General features: G+C 36.6%; 1 long non-coding RNA gene across 1 annotated transcript; it reads left to right on the plus strand.

Moving 5' to 3' along the window:
• Window positions 1-1011: 1011 nt before the first annotated feature.
• Window positions 1012-1909, plus strand: LOC149557817 (uncharacterized). Its single transcript, XR_016352414.1, has 2 exons — window positions 1012-1117; window positions 1342-1909. It is a non-coding gene; the product is annotated as an uncharacterized LOC149557817 (long non-coding RNA).
• Window positions 1910-19318: the final 17409 nt, after the last annotated feature.

The following is a 19318-nucleotide window of genomic DNA, read 5'->3' on the forward strand; positions in this document are numbered from 1 at the left end:
TATAAGCATTATTGGATAGTCTCTCATTAGTGATTTTCAATATGCATTATGAATAAAATTGCAAGAAGAGAAGGCCATGGGAGTGAGTGGGATTGAAATGGATAATCACTAAGTGGGATACAAAGTAATGAAAAGTTTATTGAAAAGAAATACAAACAAAATATAATTGAGGATAAACAAGGTATAAAACAAGTTACAATACATTACAAAAGAAATGCAAAGGAAAAAAAATTATACATTATAAGCATTAAATATCCTCATTGAAATTCTTCAAACCTATAAATTCTAATAAACAAAATTTACTTTAAGTTGTACTAAATAAAATCTACTTATAATTGTGCATGAAAATGCTAAGATAAACGTACAATTCATAGCACAATGTGATGGTTCGTGCATGACATTTTTTGGCAGGTACCAAAATTTAAATTCTTGGTGAGTCATTGTGATTGTGGACTATTTTGTCCTTATTGACCCATTGATTTACAGTTTTGAACCTTTTTATTGATGTTATTGATAGTGTCAAAAATAAAGTTCCATATTTATGACTTAACTCAAACAAGACTAAAAATTCTCACATTTATTAATTAAAACGTATTAAAAATAGACTTTAAAATGGTTGAAAAACATGTAAAAATAGAACTAAATTGAAAAAAGAAAGATCACTGGACAAGACATGAAGCAAATCAAAGGATAGAATTGCAAATAATAGTCGCTCCTATACGTAATAATAACTAGATTTAACCTTACCTAAATCCAATTGGTTTTTAGGTACACTATAAGCATCAAACCAAATATCTACCTTCTATATTATTATCTACTTCTAAAACCAATAGTTATTCCAATTCTCCAATTACGGAAGTCTCAAGTGAAGTAGAGACCAAAAGTCATGGGTGTCGCTGGTTGTTTTGACTTGTTGATCAATTGTTGTGACCTGCAAAAGCATGTGATGTTAGTCGATCAATCGATTTATTAATTAATAAAGAAAAAAAAGATTTTGAACTAAAGATTCGTGTACGGGTTCATAAAACAATACTAGAAATTTGCAGGCTTTTCTACTCTATATACAATCGTTTTTATGATGTCTGAGAATCATCTTCCATGAAAGCCATGTGAGATTGTAAGTTGTTTCTCTTCCCAGTTCCCATATCTCAACTGGACCTTTTTGTTTTAAGGAAATTTGTGTAGTTATTCATCTGTCTTACTTGAAACACAGGTGATTCTGATTCGACTTAATAAGATGTGGTGTGTGTTTGATTTGGTGGGTTGTGCAAATTCATACATTCCTTCCTCCACAAGAAATATATCTCTAATGCTCAGCCAGCTCTCTCGTTTTGTTCACAGGCTTTACTCTTGTGTACTGAGGATTGCTTCAGACATTCACGAGACTTACATTTGGGAGGATTACATGCACCACCACTATGGTGCAGCTGCCTTCTACATTCATTAATTCTACTCACGAAATCTTCCTCCATTGATATCTGTTCAATGCCATACATTAATTGGCAGTTGGACTAGTGATGTTTAAGGGTGCGGCATTCCCCTGTCGATGTGCATAATTTGGGGAGATAAGGAGATTTGTTTCTTCATGTATGTAACAAATTATTTTAAAAATTAGTTGGTAAGAAATAGTAGAGTTGGCTTGAGGTTGTTGGTACTTTATCATGGTCTAGGGTTCGAAATGGTCTCGAGTTTAATAAGTGGAACATCTTGCGGATGACTGAGGATTAGTCTCATTGTAGTAGCTAGGAGGATTAGTCTCATCGTAGTAACTTGCACATGTATTCAAGACATAGAGTGTAGATACTTCCTACATGTTTTAAAAAAGCATATTGTTTTAAAAATGATAATTGTATCAAGTTGCAATAATAGTCAAATAGGTCTTTAGTCTATTGGTGAAGTTGAAAGGTTCTCAATGAATTTACTAGAGATCAAGCATTGTTGATTAAAGAGTTAATGATTTATTGAGTAGAGTATATGTTTTTATCAATTCAATTATGTTTTTTTAACTAAATATCAAAATCGATTCATTAGAAAAGATTGTAATAGTGTCCATTCTTAAGCAAAATTTTGTTGTGAAAAAAATGACCCCCTTATTTAAAACTTAAAGTTTTTCTAAATTCATGTCAACCACCAACAAATCAGTCATTGTTCATTGTTTCTCATATCAAAACCTTCAAATTGAGTGTTAGTAACATTAAAGTTTAGAAAGGACACAACTTAGCTACGAAAAATAAAATCTCTTCAACTTGTTTTTGGTAGTTAATGGTGGGCTCTACGCTAGATAACTTGGCTCCTCCAAACCAATCGATCTATCCTAACCTCTGGCTAGTTATGTCGAAAGGGACGAGACTCAATGTTAGGAGTACCCTTGGAGGTGGGGGGTGACTTCTTTAGTTTCCTCATATCTTCCAACGGATCTAGAATTTCTACGGCATTTTGAGCCCATAGTCCTAGGAAATGAGTTAGGCACATTTGACCCTAAACTGAGATGGAAAGGTACACTGGTGGGTTTAACAGACTATGGCCCTACACTTGATGTTACCCCTATTGTCTTGTATGGGAACTCTGGTCAAGAGATTTCCTTGCCAAATATGGTTGTAGAAAACGTTTCCAAAGGCTTCTCTCTGAGCCTTGTTGTTCTTATCCTACAAACCCACCATAAAGATGGTTAGGATATGGGTCTCTAACAGGTGAAAGTTGAAAGGCTTAGTTATGGATATGGCCATGGCAGGGACAATGTTTCTATTTAAATTTATGAATGAAGAGGATAGAAACCAAATTTTGGAGGGTTCCTGGAGAATAGGGATACACAACCTAGTTGTGGCCAAATGGAAACCTAGATTCAATCCAGGACTGGATCTGTAGAGAATGGCCCCAGTTTGGATTCACCTTCCAAGCCTACCGCTAGAATTCTGGGATGATAAAATCTTTCAATGGGTTAGGGACTCCTTTGGTCATTTCATTAAAGTGGATGTTGTTACCCAAAATGAGCCCCAGATAGGTTTTTCCAAACTTTGTATGAATGTGGTTGTTAACAATACCCTCCCAAGTAGTATTGTCTTGAACTTGAAATGGGGAACATGGAGGCAAGCTATTAGTTATGAGATTGTTGACTTAATTATACTACCAAAAATGTAGGCAATATGGTCATGTGGTTTTCGAATGCAAAGCGGGTCTCAACAAAAATGATGTTAGCAAAGAGAAAGAAGCCAAAAAGGAGGTTGGTACCCCAAATTGGGGTCAAGGGGAGTCCTCAGAGATGGCCCAAGATCAGTCCCTATTGAAGGGGGATAAGGTGGGGAAGTTCAACCATGTGTGGGATAAGGAACAAATAGATAATATTATATCTATGGTGGTTAACAAGACCTGTCATCCAGGACCTCTTAGATGAAGGAGAACTTTAGACAAAGGCTATTAAGGAAAGGGTGACCTAGGCTATTGAGGATGGGTGGCACAAGTTCAACCAGAGGAGGTTGGGGTGGAGATGGGTGACATGCTAGGGAGAGATGGGTCGAGTTTCTCCTTGTTGCATGGCACACTCACAATTAATCTTTATTTTATTGAGTTTCAGCTTCAATTAGACATGCACTCTCCACCCTTAGTTTTGGGTACCCCTTTGAGGATGGATAAGGGGTGGAAAGAAACCAAAAGAAAAAGGTGTGGCCAACCTAAGGCTAATGTGGGCTTTGAGATGACAACAGGAAGGCCTCCAACAAGGGTTGCAAGAGCCAAGGTGACCTCCTAGGACATCTCCAATGGGTCACAATAAAGCTTGGAGGATACCCAAAGAGGAAAGAAATGAAATTAATTTCATGGAACATTAGGGGCTTCAATAGCCTGAGAAAATAATTTAATTTGATTCTTAATTTAAAAAACATTAAAGTTTAGAATTCAATTAAGTTCAAAATTGAATAGAGGAAGAGAAGAAATCAGGATAGTTACAAAATAATAGAATTAGAGTTATGAAATAGATTGAAGTTTAGAGTTAATTAAATGAAGAGATGCAAAAGTAGTGTAATTATAGAGAATGGTGTAGATATACATGTATATGTGCCCAATAAATGTTTTTGGAAGTACATAGTGAGTGTCTCTAGTTTTGATTTTAGTATTGTGAGAGGCAAAATGAGAAGTGTTATTAACTCTCTCTTTTTAAATCACGTTCTGTGATTGCATTTTTCTTGAGTTTTTAACTAAAAATGGTTTACATTATTTAGTGTTTATTTATAGGTATTAATTAACAAATTTCTTCTCTAGAGTTTCCAACTCAAGATCACATCATGTCTACAAGTAATCTTACACCAACCATATATACTTGTTTTATTTTTTATAGGGTTTATACTTCTTTTTTCTTTCCAATCATTTATTTAATGTTTTGCTTAAGTTTTCTAGCCATAAACATCAATTAGTACACTTAGACAAGTGCAACGAGATCAACTATGTGGTAGAACATGTATAAGATAATCATGATATTTGTCTTGAGTACCATCAAGGTGTTCAAAACATTTCTATATATTTTTTATTTGTATTTCAAGTTATCTTGTAAATTTACTTACTACATTAGCTAAAAAGAATCTTTAAGGTGAGAACCATGTTTTGAACTTTATGCTAATGACTTAACATCAATTGAGTTATTCATCTTAAGGTGTTATATGTTTGAAGACATGTATCTTGGTAAATGTAAGAGAAATGTGGCATTTAAAAATGGCATAGTTTCACATCCAATTTCAAGGTAAGCTTCATGGATAAGTCATTATGGTCATTCAATGTGCATCCTCAACATATGGTTATTGTACTACCGTTATGATTAACATAGACTTAAAGTTCATCAACCTTCTTATAAAATGGAGGGAAAATCATTTGAGACTTTTTAGAGTAATAATATGCAAGTGGTGTAAGAGATTCTAGTATTTGGGAAGAGAAAATATTGAAGATCGTAATTAATAAAGTTTATGTTTTGTATATCACTATTATTTGGTGCATGATTTGTATTGTCATTGAAGACCCAAATCTATGTTTGATTGTGCCCTAGCAATAGTGATTATAAATTTATTTCAAATTGAAAATTAATTTTAAAAATTTATATTTTTGTATTAAGTGTCATACTGTTTATTTTTTACTGAGCACTTACAAACTTACCATGGGGACATTAGGAACAATTGAGAGTCAAAAATTTGGATCAAAATTCAAAAATATTTTGTCAACCGCCCGAGTTGTAAGGAAAAGTGGGCAAGGGTAAGTGCACCAAGTTGTGGTGCCAAAAAGATGATACCTTTTTTTCCTAGTTTTGAAAAGCCCATACGTGCTATAGTGCACACGTGCTATAGTGTGTATGCACTATAGCACGTCTGCACTTTTCAAAAAAAATAAAAATTATAAAGTGCATACGCGCTATTAAGAATTAAATTTAAAAAGCTTTAAATAGCACATGCGTGCTATAGCACACACACACTATTCAAAGCTTTGCATTCTACCAAGCCTAAGGTTTGGTCTTGCCTTGGGAATCTAACCCAAAGGTTTAGAGTCTATAAACTGGTCTAAGATGTGTTTTGCTGCAAACATACAAAAAATGATTGATTTTTCTTGTGTGCTCTCCTTCAAGTTTTCTTGTGGTTGAGCATCGATAAAATCAGGTTACATGACATTGTAAGTCTCTGTGTTAGCTATATAACCATGTAATTTATTTTTTATTTGAACTATTTCAAGCCTTTCATCTATAATTTCTTTTGAATGTATGTCCATTTTTTGTCAAAAACCAACATGTACTAATTGGGCTGTAGATTTTAGCTCGTTCATCAAATTTTGTAACAACTTAGTTTTTTAGAAACTAGACTCCATTCTACACACTTTGAGAAAAAAAGTTTTGATTTTAGATTAGTTTTCAATCATTTCTAAGGGGAGCACACAGATATTTCATGTTTTTGGGATGTGTCTAATTAAAAAATTCATTAAAAAAAATACACATTATAAAATTACCCAAAAAATCTAGGATAAACTACATAGTGTTAGGTAACTTTTGACTAGAGCAATTAAAAAATTTCAAAAAAAAGTTAAAATTTTACGGAGGCCACATTTTGTACTATGTTATGTTTTTTTGGAATAAACAGTACCACTTTCTGTGGCCCCCTTTTTTGAGGACCTAAAACTAAACCATTTTGAAAAAAAATTAGTAGTTTAGAAACTAGATTCAAAGGACTACTACTTTTGTGTTTTTCATATCTTAAAATTTTGAGCGTAACTATCTTCAAATTCTTGTTGAAGTTCAGAAATTGCTGATTTTAGAAAAAAGGTGTCCACTTATACCCCCATTTTGGCACCACAACTTGGTGCACTTACCTGAAAACATGTATGGAACTCTAAACTCTTTCTCCATAAGTTGATAACGGTGGAGACTGGTATGAATCACATTGTTAAAGTTACATATGGGATAACAAGGAAAGCAGTTGTGGGGTGGTCATACTCTAATGCAAGCAAAATGAGAAGAATAAAAATAGAAAAAATGAGCACGATGGTTAATAGGAACCACCAATAAGGTAAAAAGGGACATAATTGTGAGTTCTACTCATTAGGATGAGACTATGAATGCATTAGCCAAAATTGGGCTTTCTCTTTCTTTATTTTGTTTTTGTTGTAAATAATTGTTGTCAACCTCTATAATTTTATTTAGTTTAGGGACATCTCTTTTTTTGGTTGATGTTTAGATCTTTTTGAACTCTTCCTCAATTTGTGAGGTTTAGGACCCTTTCCCCTACTTCTATAATTAAAAGCATTGTTGTCTGTAGTATCGCATTAGACCCTCCTATATGATTGTCGATATGTATCATGAACACAATTGTAAGGAGTAGAGGATGGGAGTGAGTGAGAGAGGACACAATGATCACTAAGTCCCAGTTACAAAGGAAGTAAAAGTTTAGTGCTAAAGAAATGAAGATAAAAAATAGTTGAAGATAAGAAGCTATACTCTTCACAAGTTGTTAATGAGTCCTTTCAAGATGATGCTCCTAGTGTAGATTTAGCATCATTGGACCTAGTGGAACCTACTCCACATATTGTTGTCAATGTGATCCCCTTTGCAACATGGAACCATCTTAGTCTTATGCTCCTAATCGTAGTAACCTTTGGTTAATAATGTGAAACCTTTTCAACATTCTGCCATTGGTGATGGCAATCTCTTAAATTTGGATTCACCAATCGTGCCCCCTTGTGGTGGAGTTTCTAGTGATTGTATTGTCTCTAGATGATGGCGCAATGGCATTGAAAGGATCATCTTTGATCTCCCAATCTCTTCTCCACATTTTGGGTGAGCTATCTACCCACCCCTAATGTAGCTATAGTCATTCAATTGGTGTGATATTAATTAATGGTCTTTTAATAGATAGGAGATGTTTTCCACCACAAGTCAAATTGTGAAATTTCTATTAGGATTCAACTGTGTAGTTTTTTAAGTCAAACTCATTAACCCTTGTTTCGTGAGTAGTGGTTAACACAAATCCATCTCTCATGAGAATAAATGAAACACTTACCGCTCATTGCATCTAGGAAGTCCTAACACTTCACCTAGATGCAATGACTACTAAGTGTTCCATTCATTCTCATGAGAGATGGGTTTGTGTGAGCCACTACTCATGAACCATCGGTCAATGAGTTTGACTAAAAAAGATACACACTTGAATCATGGTAGCAATATCACAATAATGGTCTTTTAGTGACTGTTTTTTATATTCAACACCCTTGTTTTGATGTCGATCTCTTTGATGCATATGGGTGATTGTGTATATAGACAACACCCTTGTTTTGTTGCTTATTAATATATTATTTTTTAAAGTAAAATTACATTAGCAAAAAAATGTAAAGAAAAAATATAATAATTACAAGTAAATATCATTATTAAAACTCTTAAAACTATAAATAGAAATCAATAAAAATCAAATAAAATTATGCTAAACAAAGGCCACATTATACTTACATATAAAATTGTAAGATAAATATGTCATTCACAACATAGTTTGATGGTTTAGTCATGACATTCTTGTTGTAGCTACCAAAATTCAAACCCTTGTTAAGCCAATATGATTGTGGGCATTGTACCCTTGTTGACCCATTGAATCTTTGTGTTGATGTTGTTGGCAGTAACCTCATTAACATATTGTACTCTTAGGTTTGAAACTTTGTATTGATATTATTGACAATACCTTTTATAACTTTACTTGACTTGAGCAAGACTATAAACTTTCATTTTCATTGAAAAAAAAATGTTTTAAATAGTCACTAGCAAAGGTATAGAGTCAGTCAAAATTCCATGTCAAAAAACAAATAATGATCAATCATATATGAAAATAAATAAATTTAACCTTAGATAAATCAAATTAATTTAATGTTCATATAAACATGAAAACCAAATATCTACCATATCCATATTATGCTCTAGGCACTTCTAAAACCAATAGTTATTCCAATTCTCCAATCACGGAAGTCTCAAGTGAAGTAGAGAGCAAAAGTCATGGGAGTAGCTGGTTTTGTTGACTAGCTGATCACTTGTTATGACTTGAACAAGCCTGTTATGTTAGTTGATCAATCAATTTATTAATGCATAAAGAAAAGATTTTTTAAATATAGATTCCTCAACAAGTTTAGGAAATGATGATTTTGAAATACAGATTTAGAAATCAATGCTTTAATAAGAAATTTGTAGGCTTTTGTACTCTATGTAGAATCATGATTATAATGTCTCATGAGAATCATCTTCCTTGAAAGGAAGGTGAGATTGTAAGGTTTTTTCTCTTCTCATATCACAATTGGATCTTTTTTTTTAAGGAAATTTGTGCAATCATTCATCTATTTGAATTGAAATGGAAGTGATTTGACCTAAATAGAATAGTAAAGATGTGGTGTATTTTTTATTTGGTGGGTAGTGCAGTTTCATACATTCCTTACTGCACAAGAAATATATCTTTAATGCTTAGCCAACTTTCTTGTTTTGTTTGTTGGCATTACAAGGTCTATTGGTTTTGTAAACATTGGTAACATTCAGGAGTTGTCATCCATATCCATTGACTCTACTAACAAAATCTTTTGTAGTTGATATCTAAACATTTCTATATGTTTTTTATTAGGTAAAACAGGTTTTGAAGGGTGCCTGAAACCTTGTACAAGACTAAAGATTTTCAATGAGCGCATAGACCAAAGGTACAAAAAACAAACGCAAAACTAGTCACCCCCCTAACTAAGGGTAACCAAGGTGACAAAAAATCCTATCACCAACCATAAGAAAAGATCCAGCAAGGAGGTAGGGCCAAATACATCATGATTATCCCTTTGAATTAGAGCCTCCCTTGCATGATTGAAGATTCATTTCTAAAGGAGGAGCAAATGGCCTAGTTTTCTTTCTTTTTAGCGCAGTCCAACCATCCTCCACCTTGGCTACCTCAGCAATCCAATCCCTTGAAGAAACAGAATACGCAGGGGGATCAAAAAAAATAACAAACTCCCTAGAAGAGCCCGAAGCCAACTAGCCACCCACTGAACTAGGAGGAAAGTCCAGTAGAGGGGTGGGGGCAAGAGGGGGAATAGGGTCTTGCTGCCAACAGGACTCGGAGGAACATCCAGAACTAGGGCGGGAGAGGGAGTAGGAAGTACAAGCTTTGCCTCCACCAAAGAAACATCAATAGAGGAAGCATCCGCAGACAAGGGTGGAACAGAGGAGGGCTCCAACACAGTAGGAGATTCATCTAGGATAGTAGGCGAGGTAGCCACCTGAGAGTCCAGAAAAGAGTCACCATCCCCAACAGAAGGGGCTATGAGAATAGTGCAGTGATCATCTGAAGCATTCTTCCACCAAGAAGGAAAGAAATTTGGTCTAGATTTTTTAGAGGAGCAACAAGTAGCAAGGTGACCAGTCTTGTGGCACTTCCTACAACGGAAAGGGATTCCTTCATAATCAAGACACTGGACCCAAGATCCAATCAGAGAAGCCAAACAAATCATCACTGGGAGACCCTTGGAGATGTCAACCTCAACTAGTATCTGAGTATAAGTGGTTCAATACACATTGGAAGAAGCAGAATCCATAAGAAAGAAATCCCCAAGGGCTTCCCCCACCACCTCTAGAACAAAATCCACCCAAAGGTGAAGGGGAAGATTCGACAATCTGACCCACAGAGGGACCTTGTTAAAGGATTCTGTCGACAAGTCAAAATCCTTGAACTAGGGTTTAGCCATCAAGGGAAATTTCTCATCCCAAGAGAAACCCTGATGAAGAATAGCATTCCTATCTTCAGTTGAATCAAACTTCACAATGAAAAAACCCCTGGCAATAGGGTAAATCTAAGTTGTACCTAAAATAAATGGTTCCCATACACGACCAATCCATGCATGCAAGTCCAATAGTGAGGGCTAGAAACCCTTGAAGCAAAAAATAGTAGCCGAAGAGGAGAAATCTTCCAACTATTCAAAAATATCCTCAACAATGGTTGGTTCTAACTCTAGAATCAACGAGTTGCCAACAATAACTGGCATAGAATCCCTAGACCCCAATCACACATTCAGACCCCCAAAGCTACCCTAGGAACCTGACCTCACATTCAGACCACCTAAATTAGCCTCGTAGGCAGCAACATCCACATAAGGTAAGGCAGATCTATGAGCCTCAGCTACCGACCCAGTAGGAATAACTAGAGGAGAGGTAAGGGCACTGTCGTGCAACCCATAAATTGAGGTAGAAGGTGTTAACAAAGTAGAGGTGAAAGGGCCAGAGCCAAGATCAGGCAAAGGCCCATGCAGAGGCAATGCGGGCATAGCTGGCCTATCCACATTCTGTGCAGGATGGATGTTAATGGAGACATGAATGTTGGAAATTTTATCATCATATGTTCACTGTATCAATTTGGTGTATCTTTATAGGTGATTTTCTTTTTCTTTTTTATGATGGTGAATTTGAAAGATTTTCAATGATTTTATTAGAGATCAATTTTTGTGGAATGCAATGTTCTATCATCCAAAAAGGAATGAGATTGGAATTGTTGGAGCAAAAATGGATGTTTTTTAGTCCTTAGCTCTTAGCTAAACATATTTTAGCCCATGCCTTACGCTCTTATATCCCATAGCTATATGTCAATAGATCTTATAAAACCTTGCATCCGTAAACAAATCGTAATAAAATTAAATAATTAGTGAACAACATGTATAACTTCAATTGATATAATATCTTTGTAGATATAGATATCTAGATTCTTCTTTAAAATTAGTTTACATTCTTTGATGATTTTGTTATCTCAAAATGTTGACCACCCTACTCAAAGCGTAAAGTTCTCCCTAGAACATATTTCAATAATCTACAAATTATTGTTAGTTGTTTCTCATGTCCAAATTGAATACTTAAATTAGGAATAAAAGGAGATCACTTGAAATCATTTCAATAAAATAATTTATCTCTAACCTATCCACAAATAAGACAACCTGCTACATGAAGAAAGGTCAATCTCTAATCATTATAGAACTTTTCACATTAGCTAATGAATCAACATTTAGCAAGATTATGTGTTGCACTAGTTCATTCTAACATGATTCATGTATTTTTTTCTCACTAGATTTTATACCATGTTGTTCATTTTTTTACAATCTTGTTTTCATTATACATCTCTTCTATATTCATGGTCCATGTATTTTTTTGAAACACAAAAAATGTGTGTTTCATTTTATTTTCATATATTTTAAGTAAGTATTTTATATTTGAAGAAATTATTTTAGAAAACTTTATTTCTAAAACTCTCCTTTATATGGTTTCTTGAGGAAATATTCATTCCCCCACAAACAATATATTATTTAAACATACAACACAATAAGTAAAAATCTTAGCATCAATAGTCTTGATGTAGAGAGTGAACTTATCATTGCTACTACTAAAGTCATTGGTTAACAAATAATGAGTATATTATATTGAATCATGTTTGACCTCATTGTTCAAGCATATAAATAATATTCTTCAACTTATACACTTTTTTTTTCTCTTGAACTTGATATCCAAGTAGATTATACACATAGATTTCATGCTTTCAATTGAAGCTCTTCTTAATCTCTTAAAGATGGTTTCTTGTATCCTTTAACAACTAGTTTTTCATTATTTCTTTATATCATTTGTTCAACATTGGTTTTGGCCATACAAATTTCACTTATACTATTTCTTTAAATTATCACTTATTTATTTGGATGTAATATAGTTATCTCTCATGTCTTGTTTTTCACTATTGCATTTATTTACTCATCAACGACCCCACACCATTTATTTTATCTTATCACCACTTTAAAAAATATTGGACCACTATGAAGAAATAATATAAATTTTATATTTTCACTTAATTTATCAGCACACCTTGCATTAAGGAGGCGAGACTGGGATCTAAACACTTTTCTTTTAATTGTAATATTTTTCTAGAGCTAGATACTATAAGAGATTTGCCATCTAAGAATTGTGAAGTTGAACTTTAGCATTCTTTTATATTCTAGGTGATTACCAGATTTAATTACCAAGCTTCATGTATTTAGTATATGCATCATTTTTATTATCATTTGTGGGAACCATTACTAAAATACTTAAATAGATATCCACTATACTATCTCATGACCCAATTTTTAATAAACTCAACATCCATATTGATCACAATTTACTTAGTGAAAAGATTAGATAATTTGTATGTCTTATATTCTTCATTGTAGTATATGTAAAGACCTACATTATTCTCCTTTGTCATCTAATTCTCATCTCTTCTCTTTTGGTATCAATGCATATATCGTATGCTAAAGAGTTCTAAGCTTCTTAACACTCCATTTATATTCTGTCTACACTTCTTGTCAAATTTTATCACATGTGATATTTGTAGGGGACCTTGTAAGTTTAATGATATTGCATTATTTTCTCTCCAATATTTGTTTGGCAACCCTTTGTTCTTCAACATATTTCTTGCAATCTCCATAATAGTTCTAATCTTTTTGTCCACTAGTTTATTTTGTTTCAAAGTGTAGCTACTTGTAAACTCATTCTTAATACCTCCATGCCTATTAAAATTCATATATCATTTGGAGGTATACTCTCCTCTATCTAATTCAAAAAATTTAATCGAATTTCAACATTTTTTCTCAATTTGAGCCTTATAAATTTAAGCTTGTCAAAACAATTAGATTCATGCTTCAATAATTGAACTCTAGTCTTTTCTTTGTAGTCATCAATGGAGATGATAAAATATTGTTTTTCCCTATTTCATAAGATTTTACATATGGTCAAAAAAAATATGTGTGCACCAACTCCAATAGTTCTCTTTCTCATTTAGAGTTTCCTTACTGAAACTTGGGTTTTTTATAATGCTTTTTGTATAATGAAAGCTTTTTATCTTCCATTTGGATCTATTATGGTTATTTTAATCATGTAACCATATTAATCTTGAATAAAATAATGTCCAAAATAAATCAAATGTGCATTCCTTAAAATCCATATCTAAAAGTGGTCACTAATGATCAACTTGAAGATTTTTTTTGTTGTTCTACTCTTGATTCTCAGGTTTGAGAAAGAAAGTCATGCTTAGTTGATAAAATTATGTGCAATCATAGAGAAAATATTTTATTTCTTATCATTTGGATGTTTGATAAAATTCTTAATGCAAGAGCATCTTGGGTTCAGAGCAACCTTGAATCAAACTTGAAAATAATTTGTGCTCAATATTTATGTCTTACCATTTTTCTAGTATGTTGATCATTTCAAAGATCCTTTATTTGATCAAGTCAACACTTATAATGTTCAAAGTATGATCTAGACCTATTTTGGTTCCTATCCTTAGGTTTAGAGCTCATCCAGTTCTTTGTTTCTCATGTTATGATCTGTCTTCTCTTGGACAACATGTCCTTGCCAATTTTCATGATCATTAGTAGATTTCAAGATTGGAATGAAAATCTATGATTGTGGATATTTTTTGGAACATTTAGTGATGTTCATGGATCATATGAGGAGCTAAATATGGGGTTTCGAGTCTTCAAATGTTCTATGTCAATTTTTCATTGCTATTTGGGATGGAACCCATTTATTATAATTGTTTTTTTTTTTTCTTGAGAAATATTATAGATCTTGAGGCCAACATGTGTGTTGTGATGTCTAAATATTGTAATGAAATGTATCTCTTGAGGATTGATGGTTAACTATCAATATTGAATATCATTATATTGGACCTAAGGTCTATGTCTAAAGATTGTAAGAAAATAGGTATATATGAGTCTTGCATGTAAGAAGGCCAATTTTTGAACCTATGTACATGTATTAATATTTTAATGAATGTTGATCTCACTTGATTCTCTCTAGATTCTTGTTGTTTTTATTGTGTTTATGTTTTCTACATGATTAGATTGATCTCCTTAAGGTCATGCAATTGGGGACTGTATCAAGTGGTACCTATTGGAAGTTTATTGGGAAACTAAGATATTGAAAGGGTGGAGGGGGCAATGAATCAAGATATATATAAAAATTTATCCTTCTAAACAACTTGACTGTATTCACCATATTTACCATCTTATATCTAGCTTATGCATAACATAACTTGAAATATCAAATGCTGAAATAAAATCTAACAATGCATTGCATCTATAAAATGTAAACACATAACAGAAAAGATTTTAGTAGCACAGAAACCCTCCAAGGTGAAGGTAAAACTAGGGTAGGGATGACACCCACAAATATGTAGCAACAAAAATAACTTGTTAGGACTAAAAATTTGATGATCTTCCTTGTGAGGGGTTTTCTCTATTAAAATCTTTACAAGACTATCATGTCTACCTTGATTAAAGGATTTAACAATTTCAATGAAGGAAGGACTCTATTAAGAGATTTAAAAAGATCTGTTAAAACCACTATGTTAAGAGATTTACCCTAATTCAATATGCCAAAACTAATTCAGTAATTAATCCTTTGGTCTACACTTACAATAATTTATTATAGATCTCCTCCTTCGAATCTATGATCTAATCTCTTATCTGATATATTTTTAAATCCTGCATTGCTTCATTAGGTTACTAAAATCTGTAGCTTCACTATTTTTGCATGTAGCCTCTGAAACCTAACTCCTTCGCCTAATACTATTGGAACAATTGATTGGTTGTGTATTGTCTTTGATGTTACGCAAAATGTCATATCATTATCAATTAGTGTATGTCAAACTCACTCAAACATTGAAGATAGTTTTCTATGGCTATTGCATGTTCCAAAGTTTGTTTTGTTTAGAAAACAATTTCTATTGAGTTCACTCAAGTGCCAAAGGAAAGTCTATGGAAGGTGAGTGTTAACCAAGCTCACTCTATTAATAAAGGAAATTTTGGATGAAACCAATGCTAACCAAGCTCACTTAGTTACCAAAGAAACTTTTTGGGTATGTTTTTTTGATCGAGATTCACTTGGTTAACATAGGAAAATTGTTTCTAAGTTAGTGTCTACCAAGTTGGGTCGATTAACGAAGGATTTTCTTGTTTTGGCATAGGGTAAGTGCACCAAGTTGTGGTGCCAAAGGGGGGGTATAAGTGGACACCTTTTTTTCTGAAATTAGCAAATTCTAAACTTCAACAAGAATTTGAAGATAGTTATGCTCAAAATTTTAAGATATGACAAAAAAAAGGGTAGTAGTCCTTTGAATCTAGTTTCTAAACTACTAACTTTCTTTCAAAATGGTTTAGTTTTAGGTTCTTAAAAAAGGAAGCTGCAAAAATTGGTATTGTTTATTCTAAAAAAACATAACATAGTACAAAGTGTGGCCCCCCTAAAATTTTAACTTTTTTTTTGAAATTTTTTAATCGCTCTAGTCAAAAGTTACCTAACACTATGTAGTTTATCCCAAATTTTTAAGGTAATTTTATAATGTGTATTTTTTTTTATGAATTTTTTAATTAGACACATCCCAAAAATGTGAAATATCTGTGTGCTTCCCCTAAAAATGATTGAAAACTAATCTAAAATAAAAAATTTCTTTTTTCAAAGTGTGTAGAATGGAGTCTAGTTTCTAAAAAACTAAGTTATTGCAAAATTCAATGAACGAGTATCTGATGCGAGAGAGAAGAACTGAGAGTAGGAGATGGGAGAGATGAAGTGAGAGAGATTAGGGGTGGTAGAGAGAGATACAAGATGGGAGAGAGAGAGAGAGAGAGTAGGGGTGGTAGAGAAAGTACAGGATGAGAGAGAGAGCTTGAGAGTAGGGGATGGGAGAGAGAGGAAAAGTGTGTGTGTGTGTGTGTGTGAGAGAGAGAGAGAGAGTAGGGGTGGAAGAGAGAGTACAAGATGGGAGAGAGAGATTGAGAGTAGGGAATGGTAGAGAGAGAGTAGGCAGTAGGAGAGGGAGCGAGACAGGGAGAGAGAGAGAGAGAGAGAGAGAGCAGGATGGGAGTGAGAGAGAGAGAGAGAGTAGGGAATAGGAGAGAGTGTGAAAGAGAGAGTAGGTGTGGCAGAGATAGAAAGTAGGGGACAGGAGAGGGGAGAGAGAGTAGGGGATGGGAGAGAGAGTAAGTGTGAGAGAGAGTAGGGGTGGTAGAGAGAGAGTATAGGATGGGAGAGACAAATTGAGAGTAGGAGATGGGGGAGAGAGAGAGTAGGCAATGGGAGATGGAGTGGGAGAGGGAGAGTGAGAGAGAGAGAGGAGGATGGGAGTGAGAGAGAGAGAGAGAGTAGGGGATGGGAGAGGGGAGAGAGGGGGGGTGGGAGTGTGTGTGTGCATGAAAGGGAGAGAGTAGGGGATGGAAGAGGGGAGAGAGAGAGTAGGTGGTGGGAGAGGGAGTAGGAGTGTAAGAGAGAGAGAGAGAGAGAGAGTAGGGCATGAGAGGGAGTGAGAGAGAATAGGGGTGGCAAAGAGAGAGAGTAGGGTATGGGAGAGAGAGAGTAGAGAGGGAGAGAGAGAGTGAGAGAGAGAGAGAGAGAAGGTGGTGGGAGAGGGAGAGAGAGGGGGGATGGGAGTGTGTGTCTATGAAAGAGAGAGAGTAGAGGATGGGAGAGAGAGTAGGTGGTGGGAGAGGGGGAGAGAGAGAGAGAGAGAGAGTAGGGGATGGGGGAGAGAGAGTAGGGGTGGTAGAGAGAGTACAATTTGGGAGAGAGGGTGTGAGAGTAGGGGATGGGAGAGAGTGTGAGAGTGAGAGAGAGTAGGGGGTGACAAAGAGAGAGTAGGGGATGGGAGAGAGAGTGAGTAGGGGATGGGAGAGAGAGTAGGCGGTGGTAGAGGGAGAGCGAAAGAGAGAGAGAGAGAGGAGGAGGAGGAGGATGAGAGTGTGCAAGTGAGAGAGAGAGAGAGAGTAGGAGATGGGGGAGGGGAGAGAGAGTAGAGGATGGGAGAGGAGAGAGATAGTAGGTGGTGGGAGAGGGAGAGGGAGAGGGAGAGGGAGAGAGAGAGGAGATGGGAATGTGTGTAAGAGAGAGAGAGAGAGTAGGGTATGGGAGAGAGTGTGAGAATGTGAGAGAGAATAGGGGTGGTAGAGAGTGAGAATAGAGAGGGAGAGAGTGAGAGTGAGAGTGAGAGAGAGAGTAGGCAGTGGGAGAGGGAGTGGGAGAGGGAGAGAGAGAGTAGGGGATGGGAGAGAAGAGAGAGAGAGAGGTGGGAGGGATGGGTGTGTGTGTGTCTAAAAGAGAGAGACTAGGGGATGAGAGAGGGGAGGGAGAGTGGGAGAGAGAGAGAGAGAGAGAGAGAGAGAGAAAGAGAGAGAGAGAGGAGTGATGGGAGTGTGTGTAAGAGAGAGGGAGTAGGGAATGAGAGAGTGTGAGAGTTTGAGAGAGTGTGAAAGAGAGAGAGAGTGAGAGTAAGGTATGGGAGAGAGAGAGAGAGAGAGTAAGAGTAGGGGATGGGGGAGAGAGAGAGAGTAGAGAGGGAGAGAGTGAGAGAGACAATAGGTAATGGGAGAGGGAGTGGGAGAGGGAGAGAGAGAGAGAGAGGAGGGATGGGAGTGTGTGTGGGAGATCTAGAGAGTAGGGGATGAGAGAGGAGAGATAAGAGGGATGGGAGTGTGTAGGTGTGTGAAAGAGAGAGAGTAGGGGATGGGAGAGGGGAGAGAGAAAGAGAAAGTAGCCTGAGAGAGAGAGAGTAGGGGATGGGAGGGAGAGAGTAGGTAGTGGGAGCAGGAGTGGGAGAGGGAGAGAGAGGGGGGATGGGAATGTGTGTAAGAGAGAGAGTAGGGGATGGGAGAGAGTGTGAGTGTGAGAGACAGAAGGGATGGAGAGAGAGTATGAGATGGGAGAGAGTGAAAGTAGGGGATGGGAGAGAGTGAGAGAGAGTAGGGGATGGGGGAGAGAGTGAGAGTGAGAGTGGGGGATGGGAGAGAGAGAGTAGAGAGGGAGAGAGACAGAGAGACAGAGATAGAGACAAAGAGAGATAGTAGGTGGTGGGAGAGGGAGTGAGAGAGGGAGAGAGAGGGGGGATGGGAGTGTGTTTGGGATGGGAGAGAAGAGAGATGGGGGATGGGACTGTGCGTGTGTGTGAAAGATAGAGAGTAGGGGATGGAAGAGGGGAGAGAGAGTAGCAAATGGGAGAGAGAGTAGGTGGTAGGAGAGGGAGTGGGAGAGGGAGGGGGGATGGGAGTGCATGTAAGAGAGAGAGTAGGGGATGGGAGAGGGTGTGAGAGTGTGAGAGAGGGTAGGGGGTGGTAGAGAGAGAATGGGATGGGAGAGAGAGAGTGAGAGTAGGGGATGGGAGAGAGAGTAGGTGGTGGGAGAGGGAGTGGGAGAGGGAGAGTGAGAGTGAGAGAGAGGAGGATGAGAGTGTGTGAGTGAGAGAGAGAGTAGGGGATAGAGAGTAGCTTGAGAGAGATAGAGGGAGAGAGAGAGAGAGAGTAGGCGGTGGGAGAGAGAGAGAGAGAGAGAGAGAGAGAGAGAGAGAGAGAGAGAGAGAGAAGGGGATGGGAGAGAGAGTAGGTAGTGGGAGAGGGAGTGAGAGAGAGAGTAGGGGATGGGAGAGGAGAGAGAGTGAGATAGAGTAGGGGATGGTAGAGAGAGAGTAGGCGGTGGGAGAGGGAGTAGGAGAGGGAGAGGGAGAGAGTAGGGGATGGGAGAGGAGAGAGTAGGGGATGGGAGAGAGGAGAGAGAGAGAGTAAGGGATTGGAGAGAGAGTAGGTGGTGGGAGAGGGAGAGAAAGAGAGAGAGTAGGGGATGGGAGAGGAGAGAGAGGGAGAGAGAGAGTAGGGGATGGGAGAGGAGAGAGTGAGAGAGTAGGGGATCGAAGAGAGAGTGTGAGAGAGAGTAGGTGATGAGAGAGGGTGTTGGAGAAGGAGAGTGAGAGAGAGTAGGAGATGGGAGAGGAGAGAGAGTGAAGAGAGTATGGGATGG

This window comes from Cupressus sempervirens, chromosome 5, assembly GCF_028749045.1.
Source record: "Cupressus sempervirens isolate cs-2001-9-10 chromosome 5, ASM2874904v1, whole genome shotgun sequence".
Taxonomy (NCBI): domain Eukaryota; kingdom Viridiplantae; phylum Streptophyta; class Pinopsida; order Cupressales; family Cupressaceae; genus Cupressus; species Cupressus sempervirens.